Raw genomic sequence first — 24,320 nt, 5'->3', positions numbered from 1 at the left:
ACACCACATTCCACACACCAAATTCCACACACATTCCACACACCACATTCCATACACATTCCACACACCACATTCCACACACATTCCACGCACATTCAACACACCACACACCACATTCCACACACATTCCACACACATTCCACACACCACATTCCACACACCACATTCCACACACCACATTCCACACACATTCCACACACATTCCACACACCACATTCCACACACATTCCACACACCACATTCCACACACATTCCACATTCCACACACATACACTCCACATTCTACACACACTCCACATTCCACACATTCCACATTCCACATTCCACACACATTCCACACACCCCATTCCACACACCCCATTCCACACACCCCATTCCACACACCCCATTCCACACACCACATTCCACACACCACATTCCACACACATTCCACACACCACATTCCACACACATTCCACACACACCACACACACCACATTCCACACACCACATTCCACACAAACCACATTCCACACACACCACATTTCACACATTCCACACACCACATTCCACACACTACATTCCACACACATTCCACACACACACACTCCACATTCCACATATCACATTACACACACATTCCACACACATTCCACACACCACATTCCACACACCACATTCCACACACATTCCACACACATTCCACACACATTTGACACACATTCCACACACCACATTCCACACACCACATTCCACACACCGCATTCCACACACATTCCACACACATTCCACACACATTCCACACACATTCCACACACCACATTCTACACACATTCCACACACCACATTCCACAAACATTCCACACACATTACACACACACATTCCACACACATCCCACACACACATTCCACACACCACATTCCACACACATTCCACACACCACATTCCACACACATTCCACACACATTCCACCTTCCACACACATTCCACACACCACATTCTACACACACTCCACACACCACATTCCACACACATTACACACACACCACATTCCACACACCACATTCCACACACAAAACACACCACATTCCACACCCATTCTACACACCACACACCACATTCCACACACCACATTCCACACACATTCCACACATCACATTCCACACACATTCCACACACATTCCACACACACATTCCACACACATTACACACACCACATTCCACACACATTCCACACACCACATTCTACACACATTCCACACACATTCCACACATCACATTCAACACACATTCCACACACCACATTCCACACACATTCCACACACACCACACATTCCACATTCCACACACACCACATTTCACACATTCCACACACCACATTCCACACACAACATTCCACACACCATATTCCACACATTCCACATTCCACACACATTCCACACACATTCCACATTCCACATACCACATTCCACACACATTCCACATACCACACACCACATTCCACACACCACATTCCCCACACCACATTCCACATTCCACACACCACATTTCACACACCACATTCCACACACCACATTCCACACACCACATTCCGCACACATTCCACACACCACATTGCACATTCCACATACCACATTCCACACACATTCCACACACATTCCACACACACACTCCACATTCCACATATCACATTCCACACACATTCCACACACATTCCACACACCACATTCCACACACATTCCACACACATTCCACACACCACATTCCACACACCACATTCCACACACCACATTCCACACACATTCCACACACATTCCACACACCCCATTCTAAACACCCCATTCCACAACCCCATTCCACACACCCCATTCCACACACCACATTCCACACACATTCCACACTACATTCCACACACCACATTCCACACACATTCCACACACCACATTCCACACACATTCCACATTCCACACACATACACTCCACATTCTACACACACTCCACATTCCACACATTCCTTATTCCACATTCCACACACCCCATTCCACACACCCCATTCCACACACCACATTCCACACACATTCCACACACCACATTCCACACACATTCCACACACACCACACACACCACATTCCACACACCACATTCCACACACACCACATTCCACACACACCACATTTCACACATTCCACACACCACATTCCACACACTACATTCCACACACATTACACACACACACACTCCACATTCCACATATCACATTCCACACACATTCCACACACATTCCACACACCACATTCCACACACCACATTCCACACACATTCCACACACATTCCACACACATTTGACACACATTCCACACACCACATTCCACACACCACATTCCACACACCGCATTCCACACACATTCCACACACATTCCACACACATTCCACATTCCACACACATTCCACACACCACATTCTACACACATTCCACACACCACATTCCACAAACATTCCACACACATTACACACACACATTCCACACACATCCCACACACACATTCCACACACCACATTCCACACACATTCCACACACCACATTCCACACACATTCCACACACATTCCACATTCCACACACATTCCACACACCACATTCTACACACATTCCACACACCACATTCCACACAAATTACACACACACCACATTCCACACACCACATTCCACACACAAAACACACCACATTCCACACCCATTCTACACACCACACACCACATTCCACACACATTCCACACATCACATTCCACACACATTACACACACACATTACACACACACATTACACACACACATTACACACACCACATTACACAAACATTCCACACACCACATTCTACACACATTCCACACCCATTCCACATTCCACACATCACATTCAACACACGTTCCACACACCACATTCCACACACATTCCACACACACCACACATTCCACACACCATATTCCACACACACCACATTTCACACATTCCACACACCACATTCCACACACAACATTCCACACACCATATTCCACACATTCCACATTCCACACACATTCCACATTCCACATACCACATTCCACACACATTCCACATTCCACACACCACATTCCACACACCACATTCCCCACACCACATTCCACATTCCACACACCACATTTCACACACCACATTCCACACACCACATTCCACACACCACATTCCGCACACATTCCACATTCCACACACCACATTGCACATTCCACATACCACATTCCACACACATTCCACACACATTCCACACACACACACACCACATTCCACACACATTCCACACACCACATTCCACACACATTCCACACACATTCCACACACATTCCACACACCACATTCCACACACCACATTCCAAACACCACATTCCACACACCACATTCCACACACATTCCACACACCACATTCCACACACATTCCAAACACATTCCACACACATTCCACACACATTCCACACTCATTCCACATTCCACACACATTCCACACACCACATTCTACACACATTCCACACACCACATTACACACACATTCCACACACACACCACATTCCACACACCACATTCCACACACACCACACACACCACATTCCACACCCATTCTACACACCACACACCACATTCCACACACATTCCACACACCACATTCCACACACATTCCACACACCACATTCCAAACACATTCCACACACATTACACACACACACATTCCACAAAAACATTCAACACACATTCCACACACCACAATCCACACACATTCCACATTCCACACACATTCCACTCACATTCCACATATCACATTCCACACACATTCCACACACCACATTCCACACACATTCCACACACCACACACACACCACATTCCACACACCACATTCCACACACACCACATTTCACAAATTCCACACACCACATTCCACACCATATTCCACACACCACATTCCACACACCACATTCAACACACATTCCACATTCCACACACCACATTCTACACACATTCCACACACCACATTCCACACACATTCCACACACACACACACCACATTCCACACACCATATTCCACACACCACATTCCACATTCCACATTCCCCACACACACATTCCACACACATCCCACACACATTCCACACACCACATTCCACACACATTCCACACACCACATTCCACACACATTCCACACACATTCCACATTCCACACACATTCCACACACCACATTCTACACACATTCCACACACCACATTCCACACAAATTACACACACACCACATTCCACATTCCACACACAAAACACACCACATTCCACACCCATTCTACACACCACACACCACATTCCACACACCACATTCCACACACATTCCACACACACATTCCACACACATTCCACACACCACATTCCACACACATTCCACATTCCACACACATTCCACACATCACATTCCACACACATTACACACACACATTCCACACACATTACACACACACCACATTCCACACACATTCCACACACCACATTCTACACACATTCCACACACATTCCACATTCCACACATCACATTCAACACACATTCCACACACCACATTCCACACACATTCCACACACCCCACACATTCCACACACCACATTCCACACACACCACATTTCACACATTCCACACACCACATTCCACACACAACATTCCACACACCATATTCCACACATTCCACATTCCACACACATTCCACACACATTCCACATTCCACATACCACATTCCACACACATTCCACATTCCACACACCACATTCCACACACCACATTCCCCACACCACATTCCACATTCCACACACCACATTTCACACACCACATTCCACACACCACATTCCACACACCACATTCCGCACACATTCCACATTCCACACACCACATTGCACATTCCACATACCACATTCCACACACATGCCACACACACACACTCCACATTCCACATATCACATTCCACACACATTCCACACACATTCCACACACCACATTCCACACACATTCCACACACATTCGACACACATTCCACACACCACATTCCACACACCACATTCCACACACATTCCACACACCACATTCCACACACATTCCAAACACATTCCACACACATTCCACACACATTCCACATTCCACACACATTCCACACACCACATTCTACACACATTCCACACACCACATTCCACACACACACCACATTCCACACACCACATTCCACACACACCACACACACCACATTCCACACCCATTCTACACACCACGCACCACATTCCACACACACCCCCACACCACATTCCACACACACACCACATTCCACACACCACATTCCACTTACCACATTGAACACACCACATTCCACACACCACATTCCACCCACATTCCACACACCACATTCCACACGCCACATTCCACATTCCACACACATTCCACATTCCACATTCCACATACCACATTCCACACACATTCCACATTACACACACATTCCACACACCACATTCTACACACATTCCACACACCACATTCCACACACATTCCACGCACACACCACATTCCACACACCACATTCCACACACATTCCACACACACCACACACACCACATTCCACGCACCACATTCCACACACACCACATTCCACACACACCACATTTCACACATTCCACACACCACATTCCACACACAACATTCCACACACATTCCACACACCACATTCCACACACACCACATTCCACACACATTCAACACACATTCCACACACCACATTCCACACACATTCCACACACCACATTCCACACCACATTCCACACATATTCCACACACCACATTCCACACACCACATTCCACACACATTCCACACACCACATTCCACACACCACATTCCACACACATTCCACACACCACATTCCACACACCACATTCCACACACCACATTCCACACACATTCCACACACCACATTCCACACACCACATTCCACACACCACATTCCACATACATTCCACACACATTTCACACATTCCACACACAACATTCCACACACATTCCACACACCACATTCCACACACATTCCACACACATTCCACACACCACATTCCACACACCACATTCCACACACCACATTCCACACACATTCCACACACCACATTCCACACACATTCCACACACCACATTCCACACACATTCCACACACATTCCACACACAACATTCCACACACATTCCACACACCACATTCCACACACATTCCACACACCACATTCCACACACACATTCCACACACATTCCACACACCAAATTCCACACACCACATTCCACACACCAAATTCCACACACATTCCACACACCACATTCCATACACATTCCACACACATTCCACACACATTCAACACACCACACACCACATTCCACACACATTCCACACACCACATTCCACACACCACATTCCACACACATTCCACACACATTCCACACACCACATTCCACACACATTCCACATTCCACACACATACACTCCACATTCTACACACACTCCACATTCCACACATTCCACATTCCACATTCCACACACATTCCACACACCCCATTCCACACACCCCATTCCACACACCACATTCCACACACCACATTCCACACACATTCCACACACCACATTCCACACACATTCCACACACACCACACACACCACATTCCACACACCACATTCCACACAAACCACATTCCACACACACCACATTTCACACATTCCACACACCACATTCCACACACTACATTTCACACACATTCCACACACACACACTCCACATTCCACATATCACATTCCACACACATTCCACACACATTCCACACACCACATTCCACACACATTCCACACACATTCCACACACCACATTCCACACACCACATTCCACACACCGCATTCCACACATATTCCACACATATTCCACACACATTCCACATTCCACACACATTCCACACACCACATTCTACACACATTCCACACACCACATTCCACAAACATTCCACACACATTACACACACACATTCCACACACATCCCACACACACATTCCACACACCACATTCCACACACATTCCACACACCACATTCCACACACATTCCACACACATTCCACATTCCACACACATTCCACACACCACATTCTACACACATTCCACACACCACATTCCACACACATTACACACACACCACATTCCACACACCACATTCCACACACAAAACACACCACATTCCACACCCATTCTACACACCACACACCACATTCCACACACCACATTCCACACACATTCCACACATCACATTCCACACACATTCCACACACATTCCACACACACATTACACACACATTACACACACACTTTACACACACCACATTCCACACACATTCCACACACCACATTCTACACACATTCCACACACATTCCACACACATTCCACACATCACATTCAACACACATTCCACACACCACATTCCACACACATTCCACACACACCACACATTCCACACACCACATTCCACACACACCACATTTCACACATTCCACACACCACATTCCACACACAACATTCCACACACCATATTCCACACATTCCACATTCCACACACATTCCACACACATTCCACATTCCACATACCACATTCCACACACATTCCACATTCCACACACCACATTCCACACACCACATTCCCCACACCACATTCCACATTCCACACACCACATTTCACACACCACATTCCACACACCACATTCCACATTTCACACACCACATTCCACACACCACATTCCACACACCACATTCCGCACACATTCCACATTCCACACACCACATTGCACATTCCACATACCACATTCCACACACATTCCACACACATTCCACACACACACACTCCACATTCCACATATCACATTCCACACACATTCCACACACATTCCACACACCACATTCCACACACATTCCACACACATTCCACATACATTCCACACACCACATTCCACACACCACATTCCACACACCACATTCCACACACATTCCACACACATTCCACACACCCCATTCTAAACACCCCATTCCACAACCCCATTCCACACACCCCATTCCACACACCACATTCCACACACATTCCACACTACATTCCACACACCACATTCCACACACATTCCACACACCACATTCCACACACATTCCACATTCCACACACATACACTCCACATTCTACACACACTCCACATTCCACACATTCCACATTCCACATTCCACACACCCCATTCCACACACCCCATTCCACACACCACATTCCACACACATTCCACACACCACATTCCACACACATTCCACACACACCAAACACACCACATTCCACACACCACATTCCACACACACCACATTCCACACACACCACATTTCACACATTCCACACACCACATTCCACACACTACATTCCACACACATTCCACACACACACACTCCACATTCCACATATCACATTCCACACACATTCCACACACATTCCACACACATTCCACACACCACATTCCCACACACCACATTCCACACACATTCCACACACATTCCACACACATTTGACACACATTCCACACACCACATTCCACACACCACATTCCACACACCGCATTCCACACACATTCCACACACATTCCACATTCCACACACATTCCACACACCACATTCTACACACATTCCACACACCACATTCCACAAACATTCCACACACATTACACACACACATTCCACACATATTCCACACACACACATTCCACACACCACATTGCACACACATTCCACACACCACATTCCACACACATTCCACACACATTCCACACACCACATTCTACACACATTCCACACACCACATTCCACACAAATTACACACACACCACATTCCACACACCACATTCCACACACAAAACACACCACATTCCACACCCATTCTACACACCACACACCACATTCCACACACATTCCACACATCACATTCCACACACATTCCACACACACATTACACACACACACATTACACACACACATTAAACACACCACATTACACACACATTCCACACACCACATTCTACACACATTCCACACACATTCCACATTCCACACATCACATTCAACACACATTCCACACACCACATTCCACACACATTCCACACACACCACACATTCCACACACCACTTTCCACACACACCACATTTCACACATTCCACACACCACATTCCACACACAACATTCCACACACCATATTCCACACATTCCACATTCCACACACATTCCACACACATTCCACATTCCACATACCACATTCCACACACATTCCACATTCCACACACCACATTCCACACACCACATTCCCCACACCACATTCCACATTCCACACACCACATTTCACACACCACATTCCACACACCACATTCCACACACCACATTCCGCACACATTCCACACACCACATTGCACATTCCACATACCACATTCCACACACATTCCACACACACACACTCCACATTCCACACACATTCCACACACCACATTCCACACACATTCCACACACATTCCACACACATTCCACACACCACATTCCACACACCACATTCCACACACCACATTCCACACACATTCCACACACCACATTCCACACACATTCCAAACACATTCCACACACATTCCACACACATTCCACACACATTCCACATTCCACACACATTCCACACACCATATTCTACACACATTCCACACACCACATTCCACACACATTCCACACACACACCACATTCCACACACCACATTCCACACACACCACACACACCACATTCCACACCCATTCTACACACACCACATTCCACACACATTCCACACACCACATTCCACACACATTCCACACACCACATTCCAAACACATTCCACACACATTACACACACACACATTCCACACACATTCCACACACACATTCCACATACATTCCACACACCACATTCCACACACATTCCACATTCCACACACATTCCACTCATATTCCACATATCACATTCCACACACATTCCACACACCACATTCCACACACATTCCACACACCACACACACACACCACATTCCACACACCACATTCCACACACACCACATTTCACAAATTCCACACACCACATTCCACACCACATTCCACACACCACATTCCACACACCACATTCAACACACATTCCACATTCCACACACCACATTCTACACACATTCCACACACCACATTCCACACACATTCCACACACACACACCACATTCCACACACCATATTCCACACACCACATTCCACATTCCCACACACACATTCCACACACATCCCACACACACATTCCACACACCACATTCCACACACATTCCACACACCACATTCCACACACATTCCACATTCCACACACATTCCACACACCACATTCTACACACAAAACACACCACATTCCACACCCATTCTACACACCACACACCACATTCCACACACCACGTTCCACACACATTCCACACATCACATTCCACACACATTACACACACACATTATACACACACATTACACACACCACATTCCACACACATTCCACACACCACATTCTACACACATTCCACACACATTCCACATTCCACACATCACATTCAACACACCACGTTCCACACACATTCCACACATCACATTCCACACACATTACACACACACATTATACACACACATACACACACCACATTCCACACACATTCCACACACCACATTCTACACAAATTACACACACACCACATTCCACACACCACATTCCACACACAAAACACACCACATTCCACACCCATTCTACACACCACACACCACATTCCACACACCACGTTCCACACACATTCCACACATCACATTCCACACACATTACACACACACATTATACACACACATTACACACACCACATTCCACACACATTCCACACACCACATTCTACACACATTCCACACACATTCCACATTCCACACATCACATTCAACACACATTCCACACACCACATTCCACACACATTCCACACACACCACACATTCCACACACCACATTCCACACACATTCCACACACACCACACATTCCACACACCACATTCCACACACAACATTCCACACACCATATTCCACACATTCCACATTCCACACACATTCCACACACATTCCACATTCCACATACCACATTCCACACACATTCCACATTCCACACACCACATTCCACACACCACATTCCCCACACCACATTCCACATTCCACACACCACATTTCACACACCACATACCACACACCACATTCCACACACCACATTCCGCACACATTCCACATTCCCCACACCACATTGCACATTCCACATACCACATTCCACACACATTCCACACACACACACTCCACATTCCACATATCACATTCCACACACATTCCACACACATTCCACACACCACATTCCACACACATTCCACACACATTCCACACACCACATTCCACACACCACATTCCACACACCACATTCCACACACATTCCACACACCACATTCCACACACATTCCAAACACATTCCACACACATTCCACACACATTCCACATTCCACACACATTCCACACACCACATTCTACACACATTCCACACACCACACATTCCACACACATTCCACACACACACCACATTCCACACACCACATTCCATACACACCACACACACCACATTCCACACCCATTCTACACACCACGCACCACATTCCACACACATTCCACACACCACATTCCACACACACCCCCACACCACATTCCACACACACACCACATTCCACACACCACATTCCACTTACCACATTGAACACACCACATTCCACACACCACATTCCACCCACATTCCACACACCACATTCCACACGCCACATTCAACATTCCACACACATTCCACATTCCACATTCCACATACCACATTCCACACACATTCCACATTCCATACACATTCCACACACCACATTCTACACACATTCCACACACCACATTCCACACACATTCCACACACACACCACATTCTACACACCACATTCCACACACACACACCACACACACACCACATTCCACATTCCACACACATTCCACACACATTCCACACACCCCATTCCACACACCCCATTCCACACACCCCATTCCACACACCACATTCCACACCACATTCCACACCACATTCACTCACCACATTCCACACACATTCCACACTCCACATTCCACACACATTCCACATTCCACACACACACACTCCACATTCCACACACACACTCCACATTCCACACATTCCAAATTCCACACACATTCCACACACATTCCACACACATTCCACACACCCCATTCCAAACACCCCATTCCACACACCCCATTCCACACATCACATTCCACACACATTCCACACACATTCCACACCACATTCCACACACATTCCACACCACATTCAACACACCACAGTCCAAACACATTCCAAACACCACATTCCACACACATTCCACATTCCACACACACACACACTCCACATTCCACACACACTCACATTCACACATTCCACATTCCACACACATTCCACACACCCCATTCCACACACCCCATTCCACACACCACATCCCACACACATCCACACACCACATTCCACACACATTCCACACACACCACACACACCACATTCCACGCACCACATTCCACACACAACCACATTCCACACACACATTTCACACATTCCACACACCACATTCCACACACAACATTCCACACACATTCCACACACCACATTCCACACACACCACATTCCACACACATTCAACACACATTCCACACACCACATTCCACACACATTCCACACACCACATTCCACACCACATTCCACACATATTCCACACACCACATTCCACACACCACATTCCACACACATTCCACACACCACATTCCACACACAACATTCCACACACATTCCACACACCACATTCCACACACACCACATTCCACACACATTCAACACACATTCCACACACCACATTCCACACACATTCCACACACCACATTCCACACCACATTCCACACATATTCCACACACCACATTCCACACACCACATTCTACACACATTCCACATTCCACACACCACATTCTACACACATTCCACACACCACATTCCACACACCACATTCCACACACCACATTCCACACACCACATTCCACACACACCACATTCCACACACATTCCCAACACCACATTCCACACACATTCCACACGACATTCCACACACCACATTCCACACACACCACATTTCACACACATCCCACAGACATTCCACACACCACATTCCACACACCACATTCCACACACATTCCACGCACATTCCACACACATTCTACGCACATTCCACACACATTCCACGCACATTCCACATACATTCCACACACATTCCACACACATTCCACACACATTCCTTTCACATTCCACACATTCCACACACATTCCACACACCAAATTCCACACACCAGATTCCACACACACACACACACCACATTCCACACACCACATTCCACACATACCACATTCCACACACACCACATTCCACACACATTCCACACACATTCCACACACCACATTCCACACACCACATTCCACACCCACCCCACACACATTCCACACACACCACATTCCACACCACACATTCCATGCACATTCCATACACATTTCACACACACCACATTCCAAACACACCACATTCCACACACATTCCACACACATTCCACACACCACATTCCACACACCACATTCCACACACATTCCACATTCCACACACATTACACACACATTACACACACCACATTCCACACACCACATTCCACACACAAAACACACCACATTCCACACCCATTCTACACACCACACACCACATTCCACACACCACATTCCACACACATTCCACACACACATTCCACACACATTCCACACACCACATTCCACACACATTCCACATTCCACTCACATTCCACATATCACATTCCACACACATTCCACACACCACATTCCACACACATTCCACACACCACACACACACCACATTCCACACACCACATTCCACACACACCACATTTCACAAATTCCACACACCACATTCCACACCACATTCCACACACCACATTCCACACACCACATTCAACACACATTCCACATTCCACACACCACATTCTACACACATTCCACACACCACATTCCACACACATTCCACACACACACACACCACATTCCACACACCATATTCCACACACCACATTCCACATTCCACATTCCCCACACATACATTCCACACACATCCCACACACACATTCCACACACCACATTCCACACACATTCCACACACCACATTCCACACACATTCCACACACATTCCACATTCCACACACATTCCACACACCACATTCTACACACATTCCACACACCACATTCCACACAAATTACACACACACCACATTCCACACACCACATTCCACACACAAAACACACCACATTCCACACCCATTCTACACACCACACACCACATTCCACACACCACATTCCACACACATTCCACACATCATATTCCACACACATTCCACACACACATTCCACACACACATTACACACACACATTCCACACACCACATTCCACACACATTCCACACACCACATTCTACACACATTCCACACACATTCCACATTCCACACATCACATTCAACACACATTCCACACACCACATTCCACACACATTCCACACACACCACACATTCCACACACCACATTCCACACACACCACATTTCACACATTCCACACACCACATTCCACACACAACATTCCACACACCATATTCCACACATTCCACATTCCACACACATTCCACACACATTCCACATTCCACATACCACATTCCACACACATTCCACATTCCACACACCACATTCCACACACCACATTCCCCACACCACATTCCACATTCCACACACCACATTTCACACACCACATTCCACACACCACATTCCACATACCACATTCCGCACACATTCCACATTCCACACACCACATTGCACATTCCACATACCACATTCCACACACATTCCACACACATTCCACACACACACACTCCACATTCCACATATCACATTCCACACACATTCCACACACCACATTCCACACACATTCCACACACATTCCACACACATCCACACACCACATTCCACACACCACATTCCACACACCACATTCCACACACATTCCACACACCACATTCCACACACATTCCAAACACATTCCACACACATCCACACACATCCACATTCCACACACATCCACACACCACATTCTACACACATTCCACACACCACATTCCACACACATTCCACACACACATCACATTCCACACACCACATTCCACACACACCACACACACCACATTCCACACCCATTCTACACACCACACACCACATTCCACACACATTCCACACACCACATTCCACACACACCCCCACACCACATTCCACACACACACCACATTCCACACACCACAATCCACTTACCACATTGAACACACCACATTCCACACACCACATTCCACCCACATTCCACACACCACATTCCACACGCCACATTCCACATTCCACACACATTCCACATTCCACATTCCACATACCACATTCCACACACATTCCACACACACCACATTCCACACACCACATTCCACACACACACCACACACACACCACATTCCACATTCCACACACATTCCACACACATTCCACACACCCATTCCACACACCCCATTCCACACACCCCATTCCACACACCCCATTCCACACACATTCCACACCACATTCCACACCACATTCCACTCACCACATTCCACACACATTCCACACTCCACATTCCACACACATTCCACATTCCACACACACACACTCCACATTCCACACACACACTCCACATTCCACACATTCCAAATTCCACACACATCCACACACATTCCACACACATTCCACACACCCCATTCCAAACACCCCATTCCACACACCCCATTCCACACATCACATTCCACACACATTCCACACCACATTCCACACACCACAGTCCAAACACATTCCAAACACCACATTCCACACACATTCCACATTCCACACACACACACACTCCACATTCCACACACACTCCACATTCCACACATTCCACATTCCACACACATTCCACACACCCCATTTCACACACCCCATTCCACACACCACATCCCACACACATTCCACACACCACATACCACACACATTCCACACACACCACACACACCACATTCCACGCACCACATTCCACACACACCACATTCCACACACACCACATTTCACACATTCCACACACCACATTCCACACACAACATTCCACACACATTCCACACACCACATTCCACACACACCACATTCCACACACATTCCACACACCACATTCCACACACATTCCACACACCACATTCCACACCACATTCCACACATATTCCACACACCACATTCACACACCACATTCCACACACATTCCACACACCACATTCCACACACAACATTCCACACACATTCCACACACCACATTTCACACACACCACATTCCACACACACCACATTTCACACACATCCCACAGACATTCCACACACCACATTCCACACACCACATTCCACACACATTCCACGCACATTCCACACACATTCTACGCACATTCCACACACATTCCAGGCACATTCCACACACATTCCACACACATTCCACACACATTCCTTACACATTCCACACATTCCACACATATTCCACACACCAAATTCCACACACCAGATTCCACACACACACACACCACATTCCACACACCACATTCCACATACCACATTCCACACACACCACATTCCACACACATTCCACACACATTCCACACACCACATTCCACACACCACATTCCACACACATTTCACACACATTCCACACACCACATTCCATACACATTCCACACACCATATTCCACACACATTCCACGCACATTCAACACACCACACACCACATTCCACACACATTCCACACACATTCCACACACCACATTCCACACACCACATTCCACACACCACATTCCACACACATTCCACACACATTTCACACACCACATTCCACACACATTCCACACACCACATTCCACACACATTCCACATTCCACACACATACACTCCACATTCTACACACACTCCACATCCACACATTCCACATTCCACATTCCACACACATTCCACACACCCCATTCACACACCCCATTCCACACACCCCATTCCACACACCATATTCCACACACATTCCACACACCACATTCCACACACGTTCCACACACACCACACACACCACATTCCACACACCACATTCCACACAAACCACATTCCACACACACCACATTTCACACATTCCACACACCACATTCCACACACTACATTCCACACACATTCCACACACACACACTCCACATTCCACATATCACATTCCACACACATTCCACACACATTCCACACACCACATTCCACACACCACATTCCACACACATTCCACACACATTCCACACACATTTGACACACATTCCACACACCACATTCCACACACCACATTCCACACACCGCATTCCACACACATTCCACACACATTCCACACACATTCCACATTCCACACACATTCCACACACCACATTCTACACACATTCCACACACCACATTCCACAAACATTCCACACACATTACACACACACATTCCACACACATCCCACACACACATCCACACACCACATTCCACACACATTCCACACACCACATTCCACACACATTCCACACACATTCCACATTCCATACACATTCCACACACCTCATTCTACACACATTCCACACACCACATTCCACACACATTACACACACACCACATTCCACACACCACATTCCACACACAAAACACACCACATTCCACACCCATTCTACACACCACACACCACATTCCACACACATTCCACACATCACATTCCACACACATTCCACACACACATTCCACACACATTACACACACACATTACACACACCACATTCCACACACATTCCACACACCACATTCTACACACATTCCACACACATTCCACACACATTCCACACATCACATTCAACACACATTCTACACACCACATTCCACACACATTCCACACACACCACACATTCCACACACCACATTCCACACACACCACATTTCACACATTCCACACACCACATTCCACATACAACATTCCACACACCATATTCCACACATCCACATTCCACACACATTCCACACACATTCCACATTCCACATACCACATTCCACACACATTCCACATTCCACACACCACATTCCACACACCACATTCCCCACACCACATTCCACATTCCACACACCACATTTCACACACCACATTCCACACACCACATTCCACACACCACATTCCGCACACATTCCACATTCCACACACCACATTGCACATTCCACATACCACATTCCACACACATTCCACACACACACACTCCACATTCCACATATCACATTCCACACACATTCCACACACATTCCACACACCACATTCCACACACATTCCACACACATTCCACACACCACATTCCACACACCACATTCCACACACCACATTCCACACACATTCCACACACATTCCACACACCCCATTCTAAACACCCCATTCCACAACCCCATTCCACACACCCCATTCCACACACCACATTCCACACACATTCCACACTACATTCCACACACCACATTCCACACACATTCCACACACCACATTCCACACACATTCCACATTCCACACACATACACTCCACATTCTACACACACTCCACATTCCACACATTCACATTCCACATTCCACACACATTCCACACACCCCATTCCACACACCCATTCCACACACCACATTCCACACACATTCCACACACATTCCACACCACATTCCACACACATTCCACACACATTCCACACACCACATTCCACACACATTCCACACACCACATTCCACACACCGCAATCCACACACATTCCACACACATTCCACACACATTCCACACACACTCCACATTCCACATTCCACACACATTCCACATTCACACACTCCACATTCCACACACATTTCACACACATTACACACACATTCCACACACATTCCACACACTACATTCCACACACCACATTCCACACACCACATGCCACACACCACATTCCACATTCCACACACCACATTCCACACACATTCCACACACATTCCACACACATTCCACACACATTCCACATTCCACACATATTCCAAACACCACATTCCACACACCACATTCCACACACATTCCACACTCACATTCCACACACACACTCCACATTCCACATACTCCACATTCCACACACTCCACATTCCACACACATTCCACACACATTCCACACACATTCCACATTTCACACACATTCCACACCCATTCCACACACATTCCACACACCACATTCCACACACCATGTTGGATGGGGCGATCCCAGAGGCCAGGTTATGTCTACCCGACTGCTCCGTGACCCACCTCTCCCACCAATAATGCCGAGCCTTAACTAGGGATCCCCTCCGGGGAGGACCTCAAGTATTGAATCGTACACATGAGGACCACACCACCCTTAGGAACAGACACTACAACGTAGGTTTTCGATATCAAGTTCTTTATAAACAGGTAAAGGAATTAGCACTCTTATGTACACAGGATCGAGAGATCGCCAAAGTCTCAACGCTCCCGGAAGCGGGACAGTCTCAGTCTTTAGACCAGTACGTAGCGTACCCTGCGCACGGCTCTCAATCCTCGAGCCGGGAGGTACGGAAGATGGTGATCGTATCGGTTGTCCTACTCACTTGAGGATGACTCAGTTCGTGATGGTAGCGTCGATGGTCCAGCCGGACCAGAGTACTCCTCGAGCCGCGACGAGGTCAGCAGGGCTCGATCTGGAGGGTAGTTACTGAGGAGCCGCGACCATGTCAGCAGGGCTCAGAATGTTTGTTGAAGATTGTTTTACCCGGCCTCGTGGCGTGGTTCGCCTCTGTCCCTCCACACCCTGCGAGCGTAGACCTGCACCCTGAGCCCCCAGCGCAGCATCCCCGTTAGTGTAGCCTGCACCCCGAAGCCTGGTCGTCCTACTCCCGATAAACCCAGACCCCCGTAACCAACGACCAGGCCGGCCTATCCCGTTCCACTCCCGGTTCCGAGCGCCTAACCTTGCATGCCCCACAAGGCCCGGCAGCCATTTTCCCTTCCCGAGATCCCTGTCTCCCTGGGCCTAGCGTGACCCCGGCCCCAGCGAAACCCAGACTCCAAAGGCGCGCCAGTCCCGGTTGGGGGGTAAAGCGCTCCCCGAGTGAGATAAGCCAGGGAGTTTCGATGGCACCTCCGGCCTCCCCTGAGAGACTGGTATCTGTCACACCTTTGGCCTCCACCTGGGGGCCAGTTTCGATCGCACCTCTGGCCTTCCCGAGTGCTGGCTCCAGACCCGCTGGGCGTCTGGGAATTCCCGGACCCATCTTTCAAAGGATCAAAGAGCCAACCACCGGACCTCGCCCCCAGGACCAGCCCCCAGGGCTTGAGGCCTCCGCCTGCGAGGGTCCGGACATCAAGGGGCCACTGGACTATATCTGGGCCTGCCCGACAACTATCGGGCAGTTGTATCTTGGACCTGAAGCCCTGCTGATCTGATCGCGGCTGACCCTGAGAAGACTCAACCTTGGAATCGCTGAGCCCTGCTGACGGTGTCGCGGATCCCTCTTCGCAACAAGGAACTGAACCACCTGAGCCCTGCTGACGCTGTCGCGGCTCGAGCTGAATTTGCAACCATGGTAGCCCTGCTGACGCTGTCGCGGCTCGTCCTCTCTAAGACCTCGGAGCCCTGCTGACGCTGTCGCGGCTCGAGCTGAACTCGTAACCATCGGAGCCCCGCTGACGCTGTCGCGGCTCGTCCTCTCTAAGACCTCGGAGCCCTGCTGACGCTGTCACGGCTCGAGCTTGAACTCGCAACCACCTGAGCCCTGCTGACGCTGTCGCGGCTCCTCAAGAACTTCTCCGGATCGAGCCCTGCTGACCTCGTCGCGGCTCGAGGAGTACTCTGGTCCGGCTGGACCATCGAGATCACCATCACGACCGAGTTGACCCGACGTGAGTGAAGCAGCCAGTACGACCATCACCTTCCGTATCCCCCGGCTCGAGGATTGAGAGCTGTGCGCAGGGTACGCCTTGTACTGGCTCAAAGGCTAAAGACTGTCCCGCTTCCCCCTTCCTGAATTCCCAAAGACTTTGTGATCCCTTGATCATTGTACATAAGAGTGCGACTTTCTTTTACTGCTTATAAAGAACTTGTTACTGAAACCTATCAGTGTGGTGTCCGTTCGTAAGTGTGGTGTGAGCTCAGTGTGTACGATCCTAGACCCGAAGTCCTCCCCGGCGAGGACCTCACGTTAAGACTCGGCAAGATCTGTGGGAGAGGTGGGTCCCGGGGTGGTCGGGTAAGCACAACCTGACCCTCTGAGATCGCCCCTTCTAACATTGGTGGCAGCGTCGCGATAAGAACCTACTTCTAGGGATCGTACAGTACTGACACACTACCCGAACAAAGAACAACCATGAGCCTCACGAGCGACAAGACCACCTTCCAGATGGAGCTTCTGGGAGACTATTCACACCGTGAGCTCAAGCAATTCTGCAAAGATCTCCTGTTAGAAGGGGCAATCTCAGAGGGCCAGGTTATGCTCACCCAGTCACCCCAAGACCCACCTCTCCCACAGATCTTGCCGAGTCTTAACGTGAGGTCCTCACCGGGGAGGACCTTGAGTCTAGGATCGTACACCCTGAGCTCACACCACACTACGAACAGACACCACACCGTTGGGTTCTTAGTAACAAGTTCTTTATATAAAGAATAAAAGAAGGAAGCACTCTTATGTACACAGTGATCGAAGGATCACGCAATCGTTGAGAGTTCAGGAAGGGGGAAGCGGGACAGTCTTTTAGTCTCTGGGGCAGTACGGGGCGTACCCTACGCGCAGCTCTCAATCCTCGAGCCGGGGGGTACGGACGATGATGGTCGTACTGGTTGCTTCACCTCCGTCGAGGCGGCTCGGTCGTGATGGTAGGCTCGATGGTCCTGCCGGACCAGAGTACTCCTCGAGCCGCGACGAGGTCAGCAGGGCTCGATCTGGAGAAGTTCGTGAGGAGCCGCGACAGCGTCAGTAGGGCTCGGATGGTTGCAGGTTCAAGCTTGAGCCGCGACAGCGTCAGCAGGGCTCCGGTGGTCTTAGAGGTCGAGCCGCGACAGCGTCAGCAGGGCTCCGATGGTTACGAGTTCAAGCTCGAGCCGCGACAGCGTCAGCAGGGCTCCGAGGTCTTTAGAGAGGACGAGCCGCGACAGCGTCAGCAGGGCTCCGATGGTTACGAGTTCAGCTCGAGCCGCGACAGCGTCAGCAGGGCTCAGGTGGTTCAGTTCCTTGTTGCGAAGAGGGAGCCGCGACAGCGTCAGCAGGGCTCCGAGGTTCAAGATGAGTTCTTCTTCGGGTCAGCCCAGATATAGTCCAGCGGCCCTTTGATGTCCGGACCCTCGCAGACGGAGGTCTCAAGCCCTGGGGGCTGGTCTTTGGCGAGGTCCGGCGGTGGGCTCTTTGATCCTTTGAGAAATGGGTCCGGGACTTCCCAGACGCCCAGCAGGTCTGGAGCCAGCACTCAGGGAGGCCAAAGGTGCGATCGAAACTGCCCACAGGGGAGGGCCAAAGGTGTGACAGATACCAGTCTCTCAGGGGAGGCCGGAGGTACCATCGAAACTGCCTGGCTTATCACACTCGGGGAGCCCTTTACCCCCCAGCCGGGACTGGCGCGCCTTTGGAGTCTTGGTTTCGCTGGGGGCCGGGGTCACGCTTGGCTCAGGGAGACAGGGATCTCGGGAAGGGAAAATGGCTGCCGGGCCTTGTGGGGCATGCAAGGTTAGGCGCTCGGAGCCGGGAGCGGGACGGGGACAGGCGGGCCTGGTCGTGGGTTACGGGGGTCCGGGCTTATCGGGGGTGAGACGACCAGGCTTCGGGGTGCAGGCCTACGCTCGCAGGGTGTGGAGGGACAGGCGCGAACCACGCCACGAGGCCGGGTCCAACATCTCCATATGCCGTCAACGGGATTAAGCACCAAAGAAGACTTTCAACAAGCCCTAACAGCCTGGGTGGAGGCCGAAGCACAACCTCCAGCACCGACAGAAGTCGACGGAGAGGGAGCACCCCCGACCGAAACCCACGCTCCAATGCGAGAAAGAACGGAGTCCCCGAGGCGGACTCCCAGCACAGAAAGAGGTCTGTCTCAAGAAGAGATAACCGACCGAGAACGCAACCGAAACCACGAGCTAGAATTAGCACGTCTGAAGAAGGAAGGAGAACTCAAGCTGGTTGAGAAGAAGCTAGCCATCGAGCAGCACACCACATTCCACACACCACATTCCACACACATTCCACACACCACATTCCACATACATTCCACACACATTTCACACATTCCACACACAACATTCCACACACATTCCACACACCACATTCCACACACATTCCACACACCAGATTCCACACACCACATTCCACACACCACATTCCACACACCACATTCCACACACAACATTCCACACACATTCCACACACCACATTCCACACACACATTCCACACACCACATTCCACACACATTCCACACACATTCCACACACCAAATTCCACACACATTCCACACACCACATTCCACACACCAAATTCCACACACATTCCACACACCACATTCCACACACCACATTCCATACACATTCCACACACCACATTCCACACACATTCCACGCACATTCCACACACCACACACCACATTCCACACACATTCCACACACATTCCACACACCACATTCCACACACCACATTCCACACACCACATTCCACACACCACATTCCACACACATTCCACACACATTCCACACACCACATTCCACACACCACATTCCATACACATTCCACACACCACATTCCACACACATTCCACGCACATTCCACACACCACACACCACATTCCACACACATTCCACACACATTCCACACACCACATTCCACACACCA

Source organism: Lissotriton helveticus, chromosome 5_1, assembly GCF_964261635.1.
Source record: "Lissotriton helveticus chromosome 5_1, aLisHel1.1, whole genome shotgun sequence".
NCBI classification, from domain to species: domain Eukaryota; kingdom Metazoa; phylum Chordata; class Amphibia; order Caudata; family Salamandridae; genus Lissotriton; species Lissotriton helveticus.
This window is presented reverse-complemented; position numbering follows the sequence as displayed.